Source organism: Zalophus californianus, chromosome 3, assembly GCF_009762305.2.
Source record: "Zalophus californianus isolate mZalCal1 chromosome 3, mZalCal1.pri.v2, whole genome shotgun sequence".
Taxonomy (NCBI): Eukaryota; Metazoa; Chordata; class Mammalia; order Carnivora; family Otariidae; genus Zalophus; species Zalophus californianus.
In genome coordinates, this window is record NC_045597.1 from 106,646,834 (window position 1) to 106,654,171 (window position 7,338).

General features: G+C 36.3%; 1 pseudogene; it reads left to right on the forward strand.

Moving 5' to 3' along the window:
* The first annotated feature begins 2,237 nt into the window (after positions 1-2,237).
* On the forward strand, positions 2,238-2,755 carry LOC113920716 (annotated as a pseudogene).
* Positions 2,756-7,338: the final 4,583 nt, after the last annotated feature.

Sequence of the window (7,338 nt, forward strand, 5' to 3'; positions counted from 1 at the left end):
ATGGATAATTTTATCTATTATGGGTTCATTAGGTAAAAAGATATTAGTAGTCTTTTGTAGAACTTCAACTACTCTTTTGTCAAAAACTATAGAATAATGTAAAGATTATGAGCTTTAACCTATGACATACCTGTTTAAATTCAAATTCACTGTTCTTTATCCGGACAATTCTATTCCCTAAACTGTAAGTCACATGAAAACAAAGACCATGTGTACATTCTATACTACTCTGGTTTCTCTTCAGATCGCATAAATCTTTCACCTTTTACTACTGATTACCAAAAACTAGTGCAATGCTATATAGTTTGGTGCTAAACAAGGAAAAACTGCTTAATAAATGAATTTAACTTTTTAAGTCAAAAGGTAGCTAATAATACCTACATCACAGGGTTGTTGTAAGAATGAATTAGATAATACATAGAAATAAAGGGCTTAATAAAGTGTCTGTCAGTTATAATGAAATAAATAGAAGCTATCTATGTCATAATTACACAACTCATCATAAACATTGCATGATCCAGAAGTCTCAGCTACCCCCCCAAAAAAAAGAATGCTGAAAATGATAATGAGAATGCTCTATACCTAACATATTATTTAAATCTGTGGTCTCTAAATTATCAATATATTTTTCTTCTTTCATTTCTCAACATCAGGATTATAGAACTATGAGCACACATACCTTGGATTGCTAAATAGCACTGCTTATTTCTGAGAATGTGCCCTCATTTATGAAGCCCAACTAGAGTCCAACTTGTATGTTTCCGCATTTCATTTGGATGATAACTATGAGTACACACACCTACTGTGTCTCTGCATTTTTATCAATTGAGACTTCTCTGATCACAAATTGCTTGCAGTTCTTTCTCTTCCTTAAAGAAACAAAAACAACACAACACAAAACCTAAAAAGCTACTGACAAAGGTTCGTCATTATTTTCTTTTTTCCTGAGAACCAGCATGTGAAAACTACAAAGAAAATCTCTTTACCCTCAACCTCAGGTAATTTAGTGTCAACCCTGGGTAATTACATACATAATTTCTCTCTTCTCTAATCTCAAAAGAATCCAAATAAGAATTTTATGTCAACAGACACCCTACCAAAAGAACAAGCCTTTTTAATTTTTATGAATATCATGGTAGATACAAGTGTAATTGCAGCTTCTTCTCTATAACATGAAATCGAATTAAGAGATGTTGCTTTTACTGCTCTTTGTTCACTAGAAATGAGTACGGCATACTGATATGGTCTGTCATTAAATACTCATATATATATATTCATATATTTAAATTATAATTTTAATCATAGACTATTAGAGGGGAAGAGGGCTTCAGTCTAGCATTTGATTTTATAGGTGTCATGGATTGTGTTCTGAACTCAGATGAGGATGTGCAGCAAGTCAATGTACTAAGGAAGCACCCTCAGATGGGTAAGGAAATAGGAGAAACAAGAAAGGGAAGAAGTCACAAATGGGTGTGATTTCAAGCAAAGTCCTAGCCTCAGACTAATCATGAAGAGGAGCTCTGAATGTAAATAACATCTCAGAGTTTATTTCCAGCCAGGAAGGAAGGGACTGTGCCCTCACACTTCTGCACAAGGCAATCTTTGGCTAAGGGCTGCTGCAGAGCCACATAAATTCCCACACACTTTTGGCCCCACATTTTCTAGCAAAATGTGCCCTGTCTTATAAAGAGTAGCAGAAGTGCAGGTTATTAGAAGTGAAAGAACACAGACGTTGGGGAAGGAGCATAGAGAAACAATAAAAGGATCCAAGGGGATCTGGATCGAGCACTGACAGTGTTTGACACAAGGGATGAGGAAACTGGGTTGCAAGATAACTTACGTAAAACACACCAAGTCACTCTTTAACCCGTGATAGAATCTAACTCTCCTGATTCATAATCCAGGACGTGCTTGTGTTGGTTTAAAGCAAATGTCAGGATATCCACCATTGATAATTCCAATTAATTTAAATAAAGACAGAATTGTTAGTTTATGACTTGTCTTGCAATTCTCCCATATGACAAGAGTAATTTCAAAATTATTGTTTTGGACCCTTCTGCTGCTAATGATATTACAGATCTAATTCATTTCCACTTTGAAGAATGCTCAGTTGAGCAGCTTTTTTTTCCGCCCTCTCCCCCCTCCCCGCCAAATGCCGCTCCGGTTGCACCGAACTCGCTCAGAGCTCCCGGCTCCTGCTAAGGTAGTGCCGCCGTCGTCTCTCTCCGGCCGTCGTCATGATCATCTACCGGGACCTCATCAGCCATGATGAGATGTTCTCCGACATCTACAAGATCCGGGAGATCGTGGATGGGCTGTGCCGGGAGCTGGAGGGGAAGATGGTCCGTAGGACAGAGGATAACATTGCTGACTTACTCATTGGTGGAACTGCCTCCACTGAAGGCTCGGAGGGCGAAGGTACCGAAAGCACAGTAATCACTGGTGTTGATATTGTCATGAACCATCACTTGCAGGAAACCAGCTTCACAAAAGAAGCCTACAAGAAGTACATCAAAGATTACATGAAATCAATCAAAGGCAAACTTGAAGAACAGAGGCCAGAAAGTGTAAAGCCTTTTTTGACAGGGCTGCAGAACAAATCACGCACATCCTTGCTAATTTCAAAAACTACCAGTTCTTTATTGGTGAAAACATGAATCCAGATGCCATGGTTGCTCTGCTGGACTACCATGAAGATGGTGTGACCCCATATACGATTTTCTTTAAGGATGGTTTAGAAATGGAGAAATGTTAACGAATTCGGCCATTACTTTGGATGTGTCACCTGTTGCCGTAAGGGGCTGCTCCTCTTCAGCCACATGACACCAGGACTTAGATGGGACTGATGGCATCTTGAGCTCATTTGTTTTGACCCTGATTTATTTGGAGCGGAGGCATTGTTTTAAAGAAAAAAAACATGTCATGTAAGTTGTCTAAAAATAAAATGCATTTAAACTCAAAAAAGAAAAAGAAAGAACTCAGTTGAGCAGACCGTCAAACTTTGCGGTGGGAGACTTTTTTTAAATTAATTTCCTAGAGAAAACAATAAAAATTACATGACAAATCACTTTGCTAATCCATAAACAGAATTTAAAATTATAGATCTGTTCAAAAACTTTAACATAAGAACATACTATTTCCTAACATACACATTTGTACTAGCTCATTTTTACTTAGTAGCCCCCAAATGTGAAATTTTTGCACATGTTATGCCAGTCAAGGCTGTTATGCATGAAACTCCTAAGTCCTTAGCATCTAGGAAAGGACTCTGTTTTTCACAGTTTTCATATCTGGACTTACATTAGATATTATCTAATGAACATGTGCCCCATGTGTCTATGGTTTGCAATGAGTAATAATGAAACTGGTAGTGATGAAGTCATAGTTACAAATTTCCTTAAAAATAGTTTTTATTAAAGATTTTACTAAAATTTTAAAGAAATTCTAAATTAAGCCACCAGGAAGAAAATTTGGAGAGAATTAACAGAGGCATGTTAAAAAATGCGTGGACAGTTGTTATTTCCTCGGTTCATGAGCAGACTTTCATTGCTTATCTATGCAGAGAAAAAAAGAAAAAGGTAGATAAAAATGCTGATAAGTAACAAACTATTCCCTTTCTCTTTGTTTATGAAGGGGGAAAAAAAAGTGAGAACCCCTCTGCTATGAGGACAGATATCATACAACAGGATGGTTCTCTCTTCAGCAGGAGGGTGGAAGTTGGTTTGACAATTGCTAATATAATTTATTTTAATAGCCTAAAAGAACACAAGAAGTCTTCTCAAGTTTACATTGTTATGTTTTGCACGAGACGTATGAAAGTAATTAAATGAAATGTGAAAGATATAAAGATTATGGTTAACACCTGGCACAGTACTTTTGCACAGTAGGCATTTAAACAAGTATATTGAATCTGCAAATGTCTCCCTCTTAAAAATACAAATGCAAAGTCATTTCTTGATAATATATAATAAATACTATTTTTAGACTGTTTTTCCCATGATGTTGCCCTTTGATTTTTTTCTGACTCTTATTTACCTTTGTGTTTTCCACTCTCTCTAGCTTTCTGTCCAGCAAGGGATCCTAGAAACCCAAATCCTTCTTAGCTATCTCTCATCCTCACCAGCCCATGAAATGTATGAAGATAATGCTGCAATTTTAGACAGGTGGGGGACATTCAGCCTTATGTTTCTTCTTTGTTTTCATCTCTTAGTTTCTTTTTCACTTTTTTCTGGGTAAGTCTGCCTAGATACTTAACGGAAACTAAGAACAAGAAATAGTCCTAAGCAAACCTTGTCTACTTATCCCCACCTAATCATCACAACAATTTAATTTAAAATGAGGTGACAGGTCAGGATTTTAGACACACACACATCAAGTGCAAATTCAAAACCCTTTTCCAAAACCATATGGAAATAATGTTTTTTCTCATAACCTTTTGAGATATATCAATCATACTATTGGTTTCCTGATTAGCATTGATCATGAATATTTGATCATATTTATGTATACTATGTAGGTAGTGCCTTTTAATGAAATAAAATACATTAGTTACTTAAGAGGTAAGGTATTACACAAGTAGAAAATTAATCTCTGGAACACTTTATTTAACCTATTGTTGGGACACCAGATGACAAACAGTGTCATGGGGCATATTCTGCTGCTTGAGAAGTGAACTGGACTATTTAGACCTAAATGAAATGAACTGGTCTTTTCTAATAGATTCTCTATAATATTATTTTTATGATTGAGGATTTCTACTTTTCTTATGTCCTAAAAATATGTTCGAGTCTTCCAATTTTATGTAAGAAAATAGTTTCTATGAAGGTTTAATCATACATTAGTCTCTCTTTAATGAGATCCCTATTTGCAATACACCTTTTTTGTATCAAAAACCTAAGAGCATCCTCTAAGTGGAAATAAACAAAGAAAAAATATTTTGAGATGATTAGGTAGATGAAACACCATTTCTAAAGCAAACAAGTAACAAAGGACCAAGTTTAAAATCCATTCACACCAGCTCATGTAAGTGCATCTATTTGAAATCTTGTATTTTTGTACAGATCAGCACTAGTGGGGCTCCATAGTCTTGATATTGTAACATATTATTTCATCTAATGCCAACACCAAAGACAAAGGGCACCCCCATTTGAAGAAAAAGAGTCAGTAAAAGACCGTTAAGGATTTCCATTCTTTTGAAATGTACTTTCAAGGAAGGAAGTGGAATAAGATAGAATAAAATCATGATAATAGAAGAAATATGTGATAACAAAGAAGTTAGGAAAGTAGCATGAACTGGAAAGCAGATACTTTATTGAGTTGTGCTACAGTAATACAAGAAAAAAAATAGAATATTTTGCTTCACTCATGATACTATCTTCAGAAATTCTCCCCAACACAGAGAAATTGCAATCCACCATTAAAAAAAATAGTTACAAGACCACAGTATTTCCATCTTTCTATTAAAATTATCATGCCCCGGGTACCCGGCTGGCTCTGTCAGAAGAGGATACGACTCCTGATCTCGGGATTGTGAGTTTGAGCCCCATGTTGGGTGTGTAGAGACTACTAGAAAAAATTAATAAGTAAACTTAAAAAAATCATCATGCCTTTGTAATCACAGATGATTCTCGACAAAACTGTCTCCATTTTCACAGAAGAGTTGTTTTGTTTCTGTTTTAATATTATATTGCTTTAATTTCATATTTTATGTCTTAAAGCTCTTCAGCTAATAGATTATTTCACCTGCATATGCTCATTTTATACTTAAATTTATACAGGGATTGATTCACAAGGCATATTGCTTTCAGAGATAATTTTCACATTACCGAAAAATCATTCCATGTTGTGATAATGATTGTAATTATCACTCAACCCCTAATGACATGGAGTTCTTCTGCAGTTACACTCATCTTAAAATTCTAAGTCCTTTCTAACAACTGCTGAAGCCTGTCACAGCACGGTCATTAACACTTGAAGAATTTTTTTGCAAGTGTCCCCCAGAACACCTTCAACCTAACACTGTCAGTTGGCGATAGAGAGTTCACTTATTTCTTATACTAATTAAGGAAGAATTGCAACAACTCCATGAGGAGAGGATGTGGGCAAAGTAGCAGAATACAGAGACATTTATTCTCACATAATGAACTCAAAACATGAACTTGGGAAATAAGAATATGAATTTCAGGAAGAAGAATCTTTGAAAGTTTTCAGATCCATGGCATGCTGTGGAGTATACAGTTATTCTACAATGGAACTACAGGAGCAGTGCCTGAGAAAAGAAACAAATGAGAATTGAGTGAAGAAAAAAACCCAGCATTTGTCTTCTCATCTGCCTCCCAGCTGTGAATAACCTTCAAGTCATTCTTCATGGAAAATCAAGGAAGACACTAACATTTGAACAAATACCATATGCCAAGTAATGTGTGTGTGTGTGTGTGTATATCTTATAGAGTGTATATGTATATACACATAGAGTATATATATATATATATATATATATATATATATATCTTATAGTGTCATCTTTATACAACTCTTTGAGATAGGTAATATAAACATTCAGATAAAGAAATAAGTGAGTAACAGTAAGTGCCAGAAGTAGAACTTATTTTAAGTCAGAGCTTATGCCATAGGGTCAAACTGCCTCTCAGTGATGGAATAAGCTATTGTTATGACCCACTGATTTTCAAAAGTTACAGAGTGAGGACTTGCAGTTTCCAGTCTGACATAGGAAAAACTTGAAAGCCGTCACTCTCACCTTCACAATAAGAAAAAACCTGAACAAACCAAAAACCAACAACTCTTCTCAAATCCCTTAAAGAACTGTGGTCAGAGGGCACACTGCTGCCACCCAAACAGAAGAGACAGGAGGATATAGAGTATCACAGCTAACTAGCGGTAGGATCCCAGGAACAGATTCCTGCAGCTGGAGCCAGTAGCAGAAGGAACAATTCAGCTATAACTACACTGACGGGAGCATCAGTGTGGACTTGCATGAGAGTTAAAAATTGAGGGGCTGGGCGCCTGGGTGGCTCAGTTGGTTAAGCGACTGCCTTCGGCTCAGGTCATGATCCTGGAGTCCAGGGATCGAGTCCCACGTCGGGCTCCCTGCTCGGCGGGGAGTCTGCTTCTCCCTCTGACCCTCTTCCCTCTAGTGTTCTCTATTTCTCATTCTCTCTCTCTCAAATAAAAAAAAAAAATAAAAAATCTTGAAAAAAAATAAAAAAAATAAAAATTGAGGGGCTGTTTTGGGGCACTCCACATTTTTATAAATTGTACCTCAAAGAGCTCCACAAGGTTCTCACTGTGAAGATGGGAGAAAAAAAATCCCATTCTGCT